The sequence below is a fragment of the Rattus norvegicus genome, chromosome 20 (assembly GCF_036323735.1).
Source record: "Rattus norvegicus strain BN/NHsdMcwi chromosome 20, GRCr8, whole genome shotgun sequence".
NCBI lineage: Eukaryota > Metazoa > Chordata > Mammalia > Rodentia > Muridae > Rattus > Rattus norvegicus.
In genome coordinates, this window is record NC_086038.1 from 31,711,271 (window position 1) to 31,731,264 (window position 19,994).

Genomic DNA, 19,994 nt, shown 5'->3' on the forward strand with positions numbered 1-19,994 from the left:
CTGAAAACAACGGCTGTCCCTCCCTCAGGCTCCATCCAAAGCGTGGGAGCTGAAGGTTTAGAGAATTAAGGCAAAATAACTGTTGATGGGCGTGGTCTTATGTAGGCCCACAGCAGGCAGCTAGAGCTGCTGTGAAGAAAATTATCATTTCACTCGCTGTGCTGTCCCCAGAAGACTACATTGGAGAGCTCTTCTCCCTATCTTGTGGTTCTTCCAGTCTTTCTGTCCCATCTTCCAAAGTGGTCCCTGAGCCTGAGAGGAAGTGGTATAAATGCTCATTTTAAGGTTGAACACTCGACTGTCACTTATCCTCAGTGCCTCAAAAGCTATGCATCTCTGAATTCACTGCAAAGAAAGGGCTTCTCTGATTAAGGCAGTCGATGATGATTATGCAGGCTGCTTTAAAAGACTGGAAAGGGTGAAAATAAAGGGCATCCTGGAAATCGCTGGTATTGCAGCTCTTTAAAAAGCACGTGACTCAATGGTTACAATAGAAACATATCTATTGTACTTAATATGTGAACATAAAAAGAACTAACCAGGCGATAGTGGTGCATACCTTTAATCTCAGCACTCAGGAGGCACAGGGAGAAGAGTGTCTAGTGAGTTAGTTTCAGGACTGCCAGGAATACATAGAAAAACCCATCTTGAAGGAGGAGGAGGAGGAGAGGAAGAGGAGAAGAGGAGGAGGAAGAAGATGAGGAGGAGAGCACAACATACTACTCTTTGAATATATATGTTGACTTTTATTACATAATTAAAATTGTATATTTACTGATTGTTTCTTTTTACAGTATTAGTAAATTCAAACCATGCCACCTATTTTACTGAAAATGTAAGGTTTTAAGTAGACAAGTGTAATTGTCTACTTATGGTAATTTATTAAAATAATTTTCAATACTGAGCTGTATTCCTCATTTAATAATTTCAGTCTCCATACCAAGGGGACAATTCTGACAACCATGAAGATAATTCCAAAGCATTAACAGTGCTTCATTTTGAAAACCCCTGGTAAACTTTTATAAGGTCTTATGACAGTTTTCATGTGTACTATCACAAAGATGTTTACTTCAGATGAGTTGGTTCATCCAATTAATTATGTCTTTCACAAGATCACTAAGCTCAGTTGCTAAAATTTGTTAAGGACGCAATGTATTTTTTGGCACTAAATGTTTTGTTTGACTCATAGCAGTCAGACTATCTTAACTGCTGAAATTCTATAGTTTGGAAATTTTTAATATTAGGGATTAATAGATATTTGTGCTGCAAGAAACTCACATATTTGATATTCCTATTATAATTGCAATTACACATTCTCTTCATTTAAGATTTTGCTCACAGCAAAAGTTTCACAACAAAAGAAGTTTTTTGAATTTTCATATTTTTTCTTTTGAGAAAAATATGGATGCTGTCCCTTAGAATTTTCTTTTTCTCAAAGTGAAATTTGTGGCTGAATTGTGCCCACTTGCTATAGAGAGAGGATTAATCTTTCCAGCTGTATTCATTCTTGTATCAGAGTCACTTTTTGAAAAGGAAACATGAGGATTGGTTTCCTGTGAAGCAGCGTGCTTGGGAACAGATCTGAGAACAGAGTATTGGCAGCTTCCTGCAAGACATGTAGATGCATGGCACACAGGAAAAACAAGGGACTATAAAGACTGCTCAATGAGCACACACCCATATTCACATGTTCACACACACACATGAACTAACATGCACATACCCACACAACCATATACACATGTACACACCTATACTCATATGCTCACACACATACACATACACACACACATACACATGCACTGATACATGCACATGCTTACACACACAGCCATCTACACATGCTTACACACACAAATGCACATGCCACGGACTAAAAATGTGAGGTTGTCAAAGAGATACTTTGCTACTGTAGATCATTATCTAGACTTTACATTTATTTTTACAAGGCATATTTTTCTCATCTGTTCTCCAGGGGTTGTTTGATAGGCAATAAAAGCAAGGCCTAAGAGTCACAGTTCAACTTACAATTTACAATGACATCTGGATAGGAGTCTCCCAATTACCTCCCCCCAATACTCATTGATAAACAAAAGGGAAAAATCTAAAGTACCACCACTGAAAGTTAAAATTAATAATCCACCCATTTTCAAAGGCAAGGCCATTAACTACCCACAGACAAGAGATCATAGGACTATAAAACACAGTTGGCAGCCTGCCCATTCTCCATCCATCAAATAGCCACACGCAGGGGAACACAGATTTTCATTTCGCTCCCTGACTAGACAGCGTGTAAACAGATGCACCTTGGATACACTGCTCCTGATACATGCAGACAATACTGGTTTCCTGAGCTACAGTCCATCCCAATGCTCAAATTGGTCAAGCTTAGTGGAGGCTCTGTCTGTTTTTTCCTGATATCTATCTAATATAGTCGTGGTCTCTGAAAACAGGCAGAGGGACTGGGATGGTGATGATGCCTATTAACCACTGATCCCATCAGGAACTTTGTAGAAAGAAGTACAATTCGGGTAGAAATATAAAATTTTAGGCTTCTTGCAATGTCCATATTATTAATTATTATTAAGCCCTAGTGTTACAAAACCTCCAAACTACAGTATTTCAGCAATTAAGACAGTCCAGCCTGCTATGGATAAACTAAAACACTCGATGCCTCCTTAACAAATGCTTCCTTAACATCTTCAGCAGTCTTTAGCGTTCTTTTTGAAAGACGTAATGAACCAGACGAACCTTTTAGAAACAGCCATTTTTGTGGTAACACACAGGTAAATTGACACAAGATTTTATAATATTGTGCTGGTAAGTTTCAAAAGGAATCATCATGGTTGCTTTGGAAATACAGCGATAACTTATAATGACTATAAGCCGTAAGGATCATGAAACTGTCAAGATGAAGCCTTGGACAATCTGTTTTCCAACTCTTATTAAGGTTATTCTAAATTTTCAGATGGGACAGAAATCAAAACCTAGGCAGCGCTATTTGAGAGAAGCCTCACTAGGACGTGTAGTCACTTAGGCTTGTAAACCAAAGGAGCATTTGATGGAAATTAAAATCAAGAGGCACTAGACAGCACTCACGGAGCTTCTCGTTTCTACAAAGAAGTATTCTAAAATATTGTCATAATGTCTCAGTTTCTTTGGCAAATGTATCTCCAGTTTAAAAGAAAGAAAACCAAGAGTTTATTAGACAGAAAAAGTCAGATTTTTTTGTTTTGTTTTGTTTTTTTAAAGTCTCTTGACAGATTTAAAACAGCTTCCCTGTTTAAAAAACACTGAAGCAGAATGCTTTGCAAATGGTCGACAGAGAGTAAAGACAGAAGTTCTCATCTCGAGGGCAGGGCTGCACCTTAAGCAGCTGCTCCTGAGAGAATCAAGAGAATCTTGTGAGGGTTCCAGGAAAAGCTCTGCGGAAACCAAGGAAAACAAAATGAAAGTTGGGGGCGGTGGGCAGACGGCTGGAATAAGACAACTGAGCAAACAGAGGCAAAGACCTAACTCCGTAATTTCTGTAGATACCAGTGGTTTCATTTTCCTTTTTCTTTTTCTTTTTCTCTTTCTCTTTCTCTTTCTTTTTTTCCGTAGGAAGATCTGTCTGCACAGAGGCAGCACAGGAAGATGTTGAGATATTACTCTGGTACAAAAGCCCTCTGCTCAATGGCTGACTTTCATCCCTTTCCTCTTAGAACCACTTTACTCAAGTAGCTGCAGAAATGAACTTAGACTACAGCCACTGCTAAGCTTACGGCATTGATACGCTTGCTTGCCGCTATATTAGAAACCATGGGTTGTTTTTGCATTGTGTGTGCTCAGTATCTTTAGAATGTGAACAAATTAACTGAATGGCTTAAAAGGGACACACGAGAAGGAGCCCTAGTTCTAGCTTTTAAAGCTTACGGGAATGAGAAGAATGGAAGAAAAAATCAACACCTCCCTTAAGTGTTCCTCCAGCACTTGACTTGGTTGTGAATGAGCGCATGCCTATAATATTGTTTGTTTTAAACTGCTTCAATTGTTGCACTCTGTTTACTTTAAACTTCCTGGAATTCCAAATCTGTAGGCTGCATTCCAACCCAGCAGCGATGGACCTACTTACTACTCGGGAGAAAACCCACACCCTAAGAATGAGATTACTTTGTTTTCCTAAGAGTAAAGTTCATTTGGAAACTTTGAAAGATGATAGAATTTCAGGCTTATTTTCTAGCACTTCGAGTTAAACGACTTAAGATATTTGACAACGTGCGCTTTATGGAACATCTGGTACGAAGGCGGTGGGGACGCTCGCACAGGTACAAGCTGTACCTGTGCCCTTAGGAAACTCATGATTCCATGAAGTAGAGGGAGAAGAATGAGTTTTCTTAACACTGAAGGGGTGTCAGTCGGCTAGGACAAAGAGACTAGGAAGAATTTATGCTTGAACCTGAAAAGGCTTTTTGTGACAAGACTTTACCAATACATTGAGAATGACAGGAAGAAAATTGTCCTGTGCTCCTAGATGGCATCAGTGAGCTGCTAGCTAGCCCGGCAATCATCAGACCCAGGACCTCTTGACTAGGAAGATATAAGCTGTGAGGATAACACCATGTCAGGCCCACCACCCAGTCCTTGTAGTTACAGCCAGCCTAGATTTTACTGGCTGAAGTACAACACAGGGTTGCGGCTGAGCTCAGTTAGTGGCTGCAGTGAGAACAGGAGCATGAGACAGGTAAAACTGCCCTTCTGAACATGGAGAGTGAAAGGAGTTTTCATGGAGAGAGGGAGGTGTCTCACCAGAAATCTGAGTGGGGAGAGAAAGGTGGGTTTAGGGGAAGAAACTAATGGAAATAATTGTGGCACATAGTTAAAGAATATCAGAAAAAAATAATTTCACCAAATGCTTTTTAAACTAACCAGCCACATGCTGTGAGGAAACCAGGATGGCAGCCTGTACGATGGACTCTGTAACCCCGTTTAAAGTAAAAAACTTATCTAAAGCTATTTAAAATACGGCGAAGGTAACATGGGCATGCTTCTTTTGTGTGTGGGTTTGCTAAAACATTATGGAAGGTGGGGCAGAAATATTGTAAGACTCAGAGAGGTTCGTATATGTTATCTTATACATATAAGATGTTTGTATATGTTATCTTAATTAAAACATACATCACTTTTCGCCTCCAACACCTCTCATGTTCCCCGCTCACTCCCTGTCAAACTGACAGCCTCTTTCCTTTGATTTTAATGGTTACACATATGCAAATAAACGTGCATAAATATATAAATACAAACTTGTTTGGCTTTGCTTCTTCGTACATTATTCCACAGATGACTGCATTGTACTGGATAACCAACTTCAAAGGTTCATCCATAGAAGAGACGAATTCTCCCTCAGCGGTCATTAGTTGACTGTAGTTTTCCATTTGGGGATAGAACACCCTAAGATTTCTCTCTTCTGCGTCCATATGCCTATCGGTGTTCAGGTCCTATTCAGGCAGCTGTATTGCTGTGGTATCATGAGTGAAGCTCCCCCAGCCATGTCCAGGAGACAATCCCCCAGAAACCTTCGAGTCTTACAATATTTCTGTCCCACCTTCCACAGTATTCCCTGAGTCTTATAAGGGTGCAGGAGTTGTGCTGTTGATATATCCAATGGGGCTCGGCTAGAAGCTCTATTGATTACTCAGCTGCGGACTTCTGTAATGGTGTCCATTTGCTGCAGAAAGATGCTGCCTTGACGCTATACTTTCCTGTTAGTGTAAGGATAAGCTTTACAATGCAGCCAGCAATGATGCTGGTCTAGGAAAGTTGCCACTATTCGATCAATCTCTATTTCCTTCTAAAAACCAACTAAATTAGGACCCCAGTAGTTAAATCAAAGATTTAAAGGCATTGAAACCTGTGTGGGCCAGAAACATGGGAGCCCTTTGTCAGGGGCAGCCTGGATCTGTTAGCCAGACAAGGTAATGACTCAGGAGGAGGCTATGGGACTCTAATGTGAGTACAGGTGGCTCAGGATGAGGATGAGCAGACAGACAGTCAGTTGGAGTCAGCGTGTCGAAATGTGGGGGAGTGGAGCTGGGAGCAAAACTGCTGAGAAGACTATGTCAAAAGCCTTTCAGAGTGATCAGTCATTAAACCGCTCAGATGTAATATTGATAAAGGGAGATGTTAAGGAAATAAGATGAAAACCCAATACAGAACGTATTCGTATGAAAAGAAAACAGTATGGCGGTTTAAATGAGAAATGTACCCTATAGTCTCAGGCATTTGAACTGGGAACAGTTGGTGGTGCAGCTTGGGAAGGTTTAGGAGGTGTGGCCTTGTGGGAGGAGGTGTGGCCTTGTGGGAGGAGGTGTGTCCCTTCATCAGGCCTGGTGTGTCTTACTCACCTCAGTTCACACTCTGTCCGTTTTGCTCTTATGTTTCAAGATGTGAGCTTTCAGCTCCTGCTGCTGTGGCTGCCATTTTTAGTCCATGTGATCCTTACTGTTATGGATTCGAACCCTTTCCAACTATAAGCCACAATAAAACCTTCCTCCTATAAGTTGCCTTGGTCATGGTAGATATACTAAGCCTCTTTTAAATCCCTGTTGAAAATAAATTCTCTTCCCTCTGCTGCTGGCTAACCTGGATATTAAGCTTTAGCACTTACCCTCCCTTTCCAGGCCTAATCTTAGCCTGACTAAACAGTAGTGGGCATTTGAAGAGAAACAGGTAGGATCATCAGTGACCTGAACGCTGTTCAGCTGTGGTTGCTCTTCCTGAGGTAGCCAAGGCTGAGATGCTGCTTTGAGCATTTTACATGGTAGTTCAAAACTACCAAAAGCTTTTTATCAAAATACTTTAGCCACTGTAATTAACTCTGTCAAGCAAATTATACAACACGAGCTGGCTGAAGCTGTGCTAAGAAACCAACCAAACCCAAACTATTGGGAATACCTGACAGCCAGACTATATGCAATTACAATACCAAATTACATGTGCATGGAGTATGCTTGCCAACATATAGACAGTTATGTTAGATAGACCATAGACATAAGAATGTGACGAGTCAGTCAAATGGCAAAGGAGAGGATTTCAAATATTTTTACTCCTACTGGAACTGCCTTGACAAGACATAATTTGAACACTACCAATGAGCGTCATGAAAACCCAAATGGTCCGATGTATTGATTGACACATCAAAGGCAAGAGAGGTAAACTGACTGACTTGGAACCCAAGTGCTATAGAAAAGCAGTGTATAGAACAAAGCGGCCTACACACTGAGTGCTTGCTACACACACTGTTGCTGGACTGGAGAGCAGGTTAGCTGGGGAGGAAGCGTCCGAGACTGTGGGCAGCTCAGCCAGGAAGCAGGTGAAGTGCACAAGAGCTAAGATAATGCACCACAGAGTGCATCTTGGCGGTGAGTGTTGGAAGGAAACCGCTCAGAGCTTTCAAAGGGAGAAGAGTGCTCGGGACTTGTTTTAAAGGATCACAAAGCTCTGTCATCTTTTCTGCGCCTTTCATGTGCTCTGTGAAAGCACAGAAGGATTTCCATTTCCAATGTGGGTTTGTGAGTGTTAGACTAAGAAAGCTTTCGGAGGCGACAGCGCCCTTCAGTGACAATATGTCAACAAGGCCCAGTGTGGTCCATGCAACAGCAATTTGACTCTCTCTTTCAGCAATCTGACACCAGCTTCAAGACCTCATCTCTCTCTCTGTCTCTGTCTCTGTCTCTCTGTCTCTCTGTCTGTCTGTCTGTCTCTCTCTCTCTTTCATGTGGAGGATGTTTATTGGAATGGCAGAGACAGGGGTAAGGAATAAGAGGGAGAAAAGAGAGGGTGAGAGAGAAAGAGAGAGAGAGAGAGAGGGAGAGAGAGAGGGAGAGAGAGAGGGAGAGAGAGAGGGAGAGAGAGAGGGAGAAAGAGAAGGGTAGGGGGCAGGGAAGGTCTGCCTTTTATTTGAAATGTGTCATAACTGCTCCCAGGTGAAGGTGGGAGTTAAGCCAAATGAATGCTGGGAATGTATGGCCCTTGCCTGCAACAGATGCACAGGTGACCAGGTGATGTCACTGCTGGAGGCAAAAGCAGTTCCCGATACCAACATACCTCCCTTTTTCTTACCGTAAAGAAGAAAAGGAAGGAAAAGTGGAGAGGGGAGCTGATAGTGAAAGGGGAATAGAGGCACTGTGTCTCTTAGGCTACTTCCTGCTGTCTTGGGGCATTGTCAGTTTTGGGGTACAGCTGACTTTCACCATCAGGGTTCATATCAGGCTCCTCTGTGGACAGCGACTGGTAATCCTGTAACAGGAACTGACTAATAGTTTGATTAGAGATTTTCTATACCTGTTGTTGAAGGAATGTAGAGACAAGATTAATGAGGCAGGGAGCAAATAGTAATGCCAGAAAGATGACTAGGAAAGGCGTTATGAAAGGGAGTGTCCACTTGCATATAGGGTTTTAGAAAGTCCAGGAATTGGAGGCCTCACGTTCCTTGAAATTCTGCATATCTCATTGAAGCTCCTGGATTTTATTCCTCACTATCCCAGATTGGCTGACGTAGAAACAGCATTCTTCTTGGAGGAACAGGCAAAGACCACCTTCTTTAGCTGTCAGGACATCCAGTCCCCGTCGGTTCTGAAACACCACAGCTGCAACAAAGAATCGATCTGTTTCTGGATGGTGAGCATGGTTTCAGACATACTTTGAAAATTGTCAGTCTCTTAAGTGACTTATTATATTGGGTCATGGAAGTAGTCAGCCCTGCAATCTCAGTGCCAGTGCCTATGGCTATTCCTATAGTGACCAAGAACGGCACGACCTGAGCTGCCCTCTTATGTTGGGCAACTATCATAGCTGGGATTGGCAGGGGCTCATTTCCCAGGATTACCCCTCATTCAGGGAGAAGGAGCACCAACGTGCAAACTGCTGACCAGCTGGCAGGTAGGCGCTGATATACCTGGGTTCCACAGGGGATTGACATGTTTTGAACAGCTGGGCATTGTGGCATGGGGTATCAAGCATTGAGGTTCTATTGTAGTCTAGGGAGCCTAGTGTTCCTACAGAATGTGTCCCGGAGGTTTTAAAACAGTTTGCCACAGCAAAAAGAGGGATAGAGAAAAGGTATGGAGTCATGGCGACATCAGATCAGGGCAGCTGACAAAAGGTGAGGTGAGGTTGTTGGGCAGTCGAGGAGAGGCTGTCTCTGACATGGAGGTCCAAGTACTGCCTACAGACATATCCTGATGAAGGGAGCCATTTCTTACAAGCGTTAGTACATGCTCCACATCCCTCCTGTGGACTGTCTTCAGAACTAACTAAATAAAAGTTTAAAAGCCTCTCTTTCTCTCTGTATGTCTCTTTATGTCTCTGTCTCTGTCTGTCTCTCTCTGTGTGTGTCTGTTTCTATGTCTTTCTGTCTCTGTCTCTCTGTCTATCTCTGTCTCTGTCTCTGTCTCTCTCTCTGTGTGTGTGTGTGTGTGTGTGTGTGTGTGTGTGTGTCTATTTCTACCTGTCTTTCTGCCTCTGTCTTTTGGTCTCTGTTTTTGTCTTTCTCTGTGTGTGTGGGGGTGGGGTGGGGTGGAGGGCAGGAGTGAATGTGTGTCTATTTCTGTCTTTCTTTCTCTGTCTTTTGGTCTCTCTCTCTCTCTTTTTCTGGTGTGTGTGTGTGTGTGTGTGTGTGTGTGTGTCTTTCTGTGTTTGTCTTTTTGTCTCTGTCTTTGTATGTGTTGGGGGAGATGGGGAAGGATGTGTGTCTATTTCTGTCTTTTTGTCTCTGTCTTTTGATCTCTGTCTCTGTCTCTGTCTCTCTTTCTCTGTCTCTCTCTGTGGGTCTGTCTGTCTGTCTGTCTGTCTGTCTGTCTTCCTGTCTGCCTGCCTGTCTGCCAAATGACCAATATGCTTTCATTCACTTGATACAGACTCTGGCATCTGCTTTAAGATTGCTGTTTGAGGAGAGTTCCACTGTTAAGCTTGCCGTCACCTCTAAGTTGTCTGAGCTTACCACAGTCCATTAAGGTTGTCATTTTGTCTGAGGACCATGGGCAAAGGCTGACAGGTAAGGTTTCACCCTTATCTCTGCCTGATCAAAAGAGGAAGTCCGGCTGGTATCCCTGTAGCTTCAAGCTGATTATTGGCCTCCCAGTCACACAAAGGGAGATGCCTTCTCTCCACACCTGAAGGCATGTGGGGTTCAATTTGTGTGGTACTTATGGACTTGCTAAAAGGGATGGCTGGCTATTTTCCTAATCTGACTGTTTGCATTTGTCCTTGTAGAGAATGCACAATAAACAAGTGGAAGTGGAAGCTCCCAGGGGTTTGTGTTGGACGAGAACAACAAATGACAAGACAGGGATAAGGCCATTACACATCTGTACTTTACCATGCTCGAACAGGTCTTCTGAATTGACAAGAAGTTGTTGTTTGCAAAGGCATGGGTTAAAACCGACATGGGAGAGGCTTTCCACCTTCTGTTTTGAAATTGTCTTGTCTGAAATATTCTTCCTCGTTGGAAAACAATGTGATACTCAGTGTATGGACACTGTGGGAAGCCTACACACACAGTCTAATCTCAAACTCACGGAAGGACACAAAGAGAACCTGGATGGTGGGCTTCGATTAGATTTGTCAGATTTGAAAAAGAAAAAGACATTAGAATTTTGGTTCCTGAAATCCTGAGAAGAGTTGGCACCGAGGGAAGGAAGATCCTTGTAGCACAAGAATTTTCCAATTTTGCCTATCTCTGTTTTAGATGCATGCTTTCAATATAAAATTTTGTGATTTTTTCTTTTACTGAAAATAGGTTTTTCTTCTTATGTAGTATATGCAGTATAACTTATGGTTTCTCTCCACTCCTCTCAGCTCCTTCCCATCTGGCTCTACTCCCTTTGTCTATCATGATAATAAAATAAGATTAACACTAATGCAGAATAGAGCAAAATAAAGAAAAAGAAGGAAAAGATCCCAAGAGAAGCTACAAGAAATGGAGATACACACACACACACACACACACACACACACACACACACATATATACATATATGTATATATATGTATACACACATATATGTATATGTGTGTGTATATATATGTAATAAGGTATATATAATAAAGTAAAAGTAAATTTAAAAATAGCAAGATAAAATCTAAACAAAAACAAACCCTGGCATGATACTATGAGACAAGGAACCTCCAAAAATGTTCTTGAGTTTGTTTTCTGTTACCCATCTACTGCTGGGCTTGCAGCCTACCTTAAGAGTAGTTTGTTTCTCCAGTGAGACTCCCTTGGACTACACTAAATTTTCATTTGCTAGTGTTCATCAACTGGAGAATTCTTCCAGGTTAGGTGTGGGGGAGTGTGTCCATTTGTTCTTTCAGCTGTAGGACCTCATCTGACCAGTGCAGGCTCTGTGCATGCTGCCAGTCTTTTTGAGTTCATATGTGCATAAACAATGTTGATTTAGAGGACCTTACTTTTGTGGTGTTCTCCATCTCCTCTGGGTCTTGCACTTGGTCTGCCTCCTCTTCCTTGGGGTATTCTCAGGAGGGCAACGTTGCATTTAGGGTTGAACGTTCCATTTAGGGTTGAATGTTCCACTTAGGGTTGAACGTTCCAAGGTCTCACTCTCTGCATGTCTGGCTATGGGTCTCTGAATTTGTTTCTGTCTTTGCAGGGAGAAGCTTCTGTGATGATGGTTGAGCAAGGCACTAATCAGCTATAGAGGAATGTCATTGAAAGTCTTTTTCTTAACAGTAATACTTGCTTTTATCCTAGGGTTCTGGGCTATCTAGTCTCAGATTGTTGGTCACCAAAGCAGTGTCAGACATGGTTTCCAGGAGGTGGAATGAGCTTTATGTTCAATCAGATATTGGTTGGTTACTCCCACAAACTTTGTACCACATTGTACTAGCATGTCTTGCAGACAGGACACTATTAGAGATTGAAGGTTTTCTCACTGAGTTGGTGTTTACATTTCTCTTTCCGGTAGCACACAGAGTATCTTCAAGTACCAAGAACACTAGCCTGTAGGGTTGAAGGCTCTATGTAGGTAGCAGCTCAACCTCTCCATGTTCCCATGAGCTATATAGATGTTGTCTTCAGCCAGGGAGCCTTGCTGTCCATTTGAAGAGAGCAGCCTATAGTCCTGGCAACAAATAACCTGTGTTGTTTGGACAGCAACTCAGTTGGCTGTAACCCAGTCCTGATACTAAAAGCTTCATTTTTATGACAAAAAATGTCCAGTCAGAGCTCTGTTTCTCCCACTATTTGGATATTTCATTTAGAATTCCTTCAGATATGTATATATTTTAGAAAGCTTCTATTCTATTAAGATTCCTTATTACTCTTCGAATGGCCCTTAGCTTTTAGCAGTCTGTCTATATTCCCTCCTTAATCTCCTTCTTTTCTCCTGCTCTCCACTTGATCCTCCTGTTCCAGACTTCCCATTCATCTACTGTTTACAAAAGAATGATGCATTCACTCAATTTTCATAATTTAGTTTTTGATAATTGTGTTACTGGGCTAATATACCCAGTTTTCAGACAATGAATAGGAAAGAAAAATTAAACTATAGTTCTGGCTTGAACTATTGACAGCACATTCCAACATCTGTTAATTTTTATTAAGTTTATGTAATAATATTACCAAAACTAACTAACAATAATATTAATTGTGGTTATTTAATTCTTAGTGTCGCTTATTATAGTGACCATATCTTCCATAAGCATATTTTTTTCTTTTTTCTTTTTTTTCAGAGCTGAGGACCAAACCCAGGGCCTTGTGCTTGCTAGGCAAGCGCTCCACCACTGAGCTAAATCCCCAACCCTCATAAGCATATTTTATATTTATTTATTTATTAGTTTATTGAGACAAGGCATGCAACTCAGACTCAGCACGGAACTTGCCTGCCTCTGGTTTGGAGTACAAGATAACCGTGGTACCTTGTACTATTCATTTCTAGTAGTTACTAAACAAATATTCACTTAAGAACAGTATCAGAAAAAAAGATATAACTACAGAGGAAAAGCAATACTTTACGTCTTGAGTTGTTTTCCTATGTGACAATTCCAAAAATAGACCTAAAGGCTAACACAAAAGAGAAGAAAAACCAGGGGACGATTTTACCTTCCTAACCATGTGTGACAAAGACGATAATGGTAAGAAAATAAATGTATGCTTTTTAAATCACTTTCTTGGCCTTCAACAGACCTCTTTTATGGAAAGATTGTAGCAAAAAAAAAAAAAAAGCTCACCATCCCCTTTAGCATGTGTCAAATACTTAAATTAGGCTAAGAAGAAAGCATAAATACAACAAAAGCTTGGGTTTAGGGCTTGTTTTCTATAAAATTACAGTTTATGTGTCTTTTTTTTATCCCAGTGGTAAATGCCAATTTTTCTCTGAATAAAATAATTTCAATCCATTTTTCACAAATTCACTTTACAGAGCCCTTCCCATCTTATTCTAAAGATTTGGCTTGTTGATTCTGAAAATGGGGACCCACAGTTCACACTAGCATAGACCTGCAGGAATAAAGTGTGGAACTCTGTCAGGTGAGAGCTACAAGGACATCCCCTGTGGACAGGGCTTTTCAATAGAGGAATAGAAGCCCCCTTCACAATGAATTGAGGGGATCTATTCGCGGTTTCATAGACACAGTCTTGAAAGCTCCCAATTGTGGTTTCAATATCAAAATAATGAAGTGTCAATGGTATTTCTCCTCACAGTAAAGAATTAATTAAACAACGGCTGTAATGATCTGGCTTCTAATAATGCTGTTTCTGACACAAGACCCTTTTACCTTGGTTCTGAATTGTGTGAATCCTTGTGAATGCTTTGTTGTAAATACTCATCTTGCTTCCCCATGTGTGATATGAGTTTCTATGATCATAGGCTCACAATTATCTCCTTACTCCTTTCAGAGAATTTGTATAGCTCTATGAATAAGAGAAACGCAAAGAATTTTGCAGATACACTGTTCACCCCAGCCACTATGAACACTGACAGCCCTTATTTTGTTCAAATAGCAATACCTTTCACAGAAACTGTCAGGCCAAGGAAAACTTCAAGCCATACCTAAGGCAAGGTACAAGGACAGGCAAAGAACTCACTTATGGAAGTCAAGTGATCTTTTCACAATGTGCCTTCTTTTATCTAATAATTACTTTAAAGATTTTTTATAAATAAATGGTTTTTAAGGCAAATCTAATGTTAATGCACTGAAAAGTATTTTATATGAAAATTTCTGATAATCGAATTACCAGCTTCTTAAATTGTGGCTCATAAACATATGGTGCCATGTAACTGAATGTGCACACTGAAAAAAAAAGATTGTCAAAGGCTAAATATTTCTCAATCCATATTGAAAAATTAACCAACAATCAAATATATGGTGAACCTGAGGTGTTTGGGGCTGGGCTGGCCCATGTTGCATCATGAGGTTTCTGCATGTGAAACTGACGCTCCAATTTGAACATTTGTACCGCTCATCAAATATCATATGTTGAAATCTAATCAATAACATGATGGTATTTGGACATGGAGCCTTGAGAGATAATAAAGCCATAGCATGGACCATTACTCCTTTGGTTATATGAGGACAGAGTGAACTGGGAAACTAGCCCTCCCCGGACACAAACCTACTAGAACCTCGATCTTGAATTTTCCTGCTCTGAGAACCATGGGCAGTGAATTTCTAATGTCTATAGCCCACCTGGTCTACACGATATTTTGTTATAGCAGCTCAAATAGACAAATACCTTTGTTATCTGGTCATGGCTTAAAAGAGAATGAATGTTTTGAAGTAGATGAAGCTCAAAGGAAATTCAGAAATTCATTTGTCCTTACCTATGCCATGGCGTGAAGCAGTTTGTTTTTTTCTAATATTTTATTTTTAATTTTTAAAGCTGGAAAGTTGAAAACAGAGGAATTTGACTTCCTCTTTCTTCTTTTTCTGTGATTCTACCTTTTTTACTGTGATGGTAAGCATCGTGTTTGGAGGATACATTTGCTATGCAAATGTGTTTTTTTATCTAAAATTATTTTTATCTTGTATAAGCCATGAGGAAGTTGCTCCTACCTTGAACATAACCTATCAGCTGGCCCAATTCCTAGTGTAGTTGGTTTGTTCTTTAAAAATTGCTGATTGTTGGGGTTGGGGATTTAGCTTAGTGGTAGAGCGCTTGCCTAGGAAGTGCAAGGCCCTGGGTTCAGTCCCCAGCTCCGAAAAAAAGAATCAAAAAAAATTGCCGATTGTTGCAAAATATTTCACTGCCTCAGCAATTCTTACAGGGTAATGGGTCACAAAATTAAATGGGGTAATTGCTTTTGTGTGAAATTCTTACCTGGATATCTGTTACAAAATCAAACCTTGCTCCAATTCAGACAGGATGTGAGTCAGTTTGGCTCCCCTAAATTATAACTGTAGTTTTTGCCTTTATCATCTTATGACAAACAATAGCTGCGGCCTCACTTATAAATAGGACTCTCTCTAATTTGATCCTGGCCAGTCTCTTTTTAATAAAAGGCCCCTAATTTACTAAAACCAAAACTTGAGTCCAGCTGGTGAACCTGAATGATTGGAGACCCACAACGTTTACCTTCTGATCTCCTGATGCCTCTTCCCGCCATCTCGGAGGACCTTGTCACTGAAGGACAACCCGATGGTCCAGGTCAAAGAACGATTATGTTTATTCAGGTTAATATGGGGTGGGGGAGGTATCTACAGGTTGTGTGGCAATTTCCTCCAAAGATGGAACTATTTCATCCTGAGAATAAGCTCCCTAACCTGGAAGGTAAATGACTGAAAATACTTCCAGGAAGTCCCTGAAACTGACCAAATTCACTAGGGCCCTCCTTCCCAAGAGTAAATAAGCCAAGCTACAAAGCAGACTCTCCCACAGGCTAGGCTACTGTCACTCTCAGATAAGCAAAGTTGCTAAGTAGACTCAGACCAGGTCAGTTTGTCTGGAAGAAGCAGAAAAGAGCTAAACTGCCTGAAAACAGTTTAGACCAACCAAGTCACTTGAAGGGACACTCTCCAACATATTTAGCCACCTGTAAGGCTGTGCAGTATATTTCAGGTTCCAAGCTTTTGTGAGCTGTCAGAGTGTTGGGTGGGCTTTGTCTTTGAGTCATTTCTGCTTCTATAAGTACTCCTCATCCTTATTCCTGTAAGTAATTGTTTGTTTTTATTATTAAATTTTCATTATTAAAATCATTTTCAAGTTCAAATACATTTTTATCATATTCTTCTTTTTCCTCAAGTCCATCTCGATCCTCTTCCCTTCTCTACCCATCCAACTTTAAATTCTCAGAAAAGAAACAAAAATCCAATACAACACCTCCCACCAAACCAAGGAGAATAAATAAAACCACATACAAAAAAGTCACTAAACTAGAACCAAATCTCTCTCTCTCTCTCTCTCTCTCTCTCTCTCTCTCTCTCTCTCTCTCTCTCTCTCTCTCTCTCTCCCTATACACACACACACATACACACACACTCCCCCAAAACAAAAACAAAAACACAAAACCCGATGGTGGGTACGATACTGATCTGTGGGTAAAGCGGAATGTCGTTAGAACTCACCTTATCTTCCCTTAGCAGAGCATTAGTGTTTGGGTTTCCCCTAGTCCCGGGGCCTACCTATGTTCCTGGCCACATAAGCAGTGTCAGACATGGGTTCCATTGTGTCAAATGAGCCTGAAATCCACTCAGACAGTGGTTGGTTACTTCCAAACTATTTGTGTCTCAAATGGTCTTAACCTTAGTTGTCTCTCTCTATATTCCTGCCCTCATGTCCCTCTTGCCCAGTTTTATCCTCCTGCTCCACTCTCCCTATCCATCCATTTCTCCATAACATCTTGTCTATTTCATCTTCCTTGGGAGATAGTTCCATTCCCTATAGTCCTTTGTTTTATATCAAACCTTGATAATTATATACATTTTACCATGCCTATCACAGGTTTAAAAGCTAACATCTAAATATTAGAGAATATATGCAACATTTGTCTTTTAGCATCTGGATTACCTCATGCAGAATGATTTCTTCAAGAGCCATCCATTTACCTACAAGTTTTATTGTTTCATATTTTTAACAGCTGAATAGTATTCTGTTTTATAAATATATTACATTTTCCTTATGTATTAATCTGTTAATGGACCACTAGGTTATTTCTAATTTGTCAGGAGCCATCATAGAAGAAGTTAATAACTAGCAGGTGATCTTGAGATTAGGCCAGCTCTGGTAGGCAAGGACCAGGAGAAATTCATTTTAGGAAATATTCCTGCTATTAATATGCTTTTCCTGTTATTATTAAACATATATAACAATCGCTAGGTATTAGCCCACCCTTTTGAGCAGATCTTTGCAGACCTATAAAGATGTACCATCTTGTAGTGATGCTATATAGACAAATAGATAATCACTCTATAGAATTCCTGATTTGGTTGAAATAATTTTAGGAAGAAAGTTTTTAGAGATGATCTTAGTTGCTAGGAAGATGTATGAAAGTTAGAATCAAAAATAGGATGTGCCCACTCCTCAAAATAGTAACTAAAGGCCACATAATAAGAGATACAATGAGCTTTCATAATCACATTAAAAAGAGAAATGGACTTGGGACAAGTTTGTGTCCAAGGAAAAACATTTAGGTTCAAGGATAAAGTCACAGGTGTGCACTGTGGTAAGGCAAGGCCATGTAAAAACTGTTGTTTTGAACCTATAATGAATATTTTATAATAAAACATTACTTTGAACTTAATACCAATATCCTTTTGTAAGTCCCATTTTATGTAATAATTTATTTCTGGGATAAATTTCTAAAGAACTTTGTGTCTAAGAAGGTATAGAATGATCAGAAAAAAGAAAGTACCTGATTGTTGGTTGAATGGTTTGGCTTGGGGAGCTTTGCCCCATCCATCCATGCATCCATTCATCCGTCCATCCGTCTGTCCATCCATCCATCCATCCATCCAAATGTGTGTATCTATTTGTCTATGCTTATATGTAGGGTATTTGTGCATATGTGGAAGCATGCAGGAATACTTGTGGAGTTGATTGTGACCTATGTTTGGGCCAGGCCAGAATGTGGGTGTATGAAGGACTGAATGTATATGTGTCTGTGCATATTTGCTTGTACACATAATTCTTTTCCTTTTCTTCCTCTCTGGTTCACAAAGAGTTAACCAGCCAGCCCAGGGAAGGGCTTCTGGCTGCCTGGGCAGAAAAAGGAGCACTAGCAATAAATCCATTCACTTAATTCCCTGCTGCTAAACAGTATGTGTTAATTGCCAGACATTAGTGCTTGTTAAAGCACAAGTAATAAAAAGTTAAATTTGTAGTGCTGAATGAAGCCCAGAACAGTAAGAGTTAAGTTTCCCTGGTGCTAACCTAAGCATAAAGAGTTAATTAAGTAAAGCACAGAGTGTTACAATGTTTAATAAAGCACAGGGTTAGAGAGAAAAGAAGCCAGTGCCTTTAACCGTAGAATAAGCAAGAAAGATTTTAGAACCTTTTAGAAATTATCAGCAAGCGTTCAGTATAGAAAGCCAGAAGGCCAGAGACCATCAATTTGTGAAACTTCATCTTTAAAGCCATGTTCAATCTTGTGTCCCACTTCAAGCCCATTACAGGCTGGGCAGACTTCTGCATTAATAACTTCTGGCTATTATGAATAGAGCAGCAATGAGCATGGATGAGAAGAGAGTAGTATAGCTGGATCTTAGGCAGACATATTCTGTTTTCTGAGGAGCCTCCACACGGATGTCATAGTGGCTGTATATGTTTGTGCTAAGTTCCCACATCCCCTTTCCCACATCCTCATCAGCATGAGCTAGCACTTGTTTTATTGATCTTAGCTATTCTGACAGTTGTAAGATGAAATCTCAACGTAGAGTTGAAACGCACTTCCCTGATGACTAAGGATCACTAGGCTGCCTTGACTGGCCAGATCCCAATAATGAGGTGGATATCTTTTATTATTAATTAATGCTTAAGCCATATACCTTAGGCTCGTTCCCAACTAGCTCATACAACGTACTCGCCTACTTATACTAATCCTTCTTTGCCATGTGGTCTTTTGCCTCTGATTCAGTCCCCATGCATCTGATTTCCTCCTTGTCTGGTCATCAAATACCCTGCACCTGATTATTTCCCCTTCTCTGCCCAGAAGTCTTGCATTCGCTTTACTGCCTCGCTATTGGAGGTCAGATTTTTTTAAAGCCAATCAGAGAAATGCTTTAAGCAGAAGAGGAAGGACAGAGACCCACCATCATACAGTGTGCAAAAAGATTATCCCAACAGCTAAGAATGTTGAATTTTTCTTTAAACATTTCTGTTTCTCAGCCATTTGTGTTTCTTTATTTGAGAACTCTTCTTTTTGTTGTTGTTCTGTATCCCATTTTTTTTCGTATTTTTTAACTTTATTTTTTACTTATTAACTTTACATCCTGCTCACTGCTCCTCTCCCTGGAACCCCTTTCACAATCCTTCTTCCATGACCCCATTCCATTCTCCCCTGAGTGGGTGGGGCCCCTTGGGTATCTCCCAACCCTGACACTTCCTCTTCCACTGAGGCCAGACAAGCAGCCCAGCTAGAAGAACATGTCCCACACTGTGTCCCATTTTTAGTTGGGCTGTTTCCTTGATGCCCAGGGTTTTTGGTGGTGGTGCTGCTGCTGGTGGTGGTGGTAGTAGTTAACTATTTTAAAATAATAATACCCTATTGGATTGGTAGGAAAAGATCTTTTCCCATTCTGTAGCATGCAACTTTGTCTAAATGATGGTTTCCTCTTGGGGGAAAAAGCTTCTCAGGAACTGGGAAAGGGAATAATATTTGAAATGTAAATAAAAATATCCAATTAAAAAAAACTAAAAAAAAAAGCTTCTCAGTATCATGTGGTCCCGTTTATTAATTTTTGATCTTACTGCATTTGCTATCAGTATACTGTTCAGAAAGCCTTTTACTGTGCTAATATTTTCAAGACTAGTCGTCATTTCTTTTTCTTCTACCAGATTCAGA

General features: G+C 40.5%; 1 protein-coding gene and 1 long non-coding RNA gene across 4 annotated transcripts in view; one reads left to right on the top strand and one right to left on the bottom strand.

Moving 5' to 3' along the window:
- The window catches only part of LOC134483923 (glyceraldehyde-3-phosphate dehydrogenase-like), a 470,368-nt gene that overhangs the window by 253,610 nt on the left and 196,764 nt on the right, over nucleotides 1-19,994 (bottom strand). The window lies entirely within an intron of this gene.
- Nucleotides 1-19,994, top strand: part of LOC102555143 (uncharacterized) — a 52,589-nt gene that overhangs the window by 6,162 nt on the left and 26,433 nt on the right. Inside the window, exons 2-4 of one of the 2 annotated variants that reach the window (XR_597414.4) lie at nucleotides 8,526-8,658; nucleotides 9,897-10,033; nucleotides 10,252-10,774. This is a non-coding gene — a long non-coding RNA (uncharacterized LOC102555143). Of the gene's footprint in view, nucleotides 1-8,525; nucleotides 8,659-9,896; nucleotides 10,034-10,251; nucleotides 10,775-19,994 lie in introns of those variants that run through there. The other variant, XR_005497589.2, reaches the window with a different exon arrangement.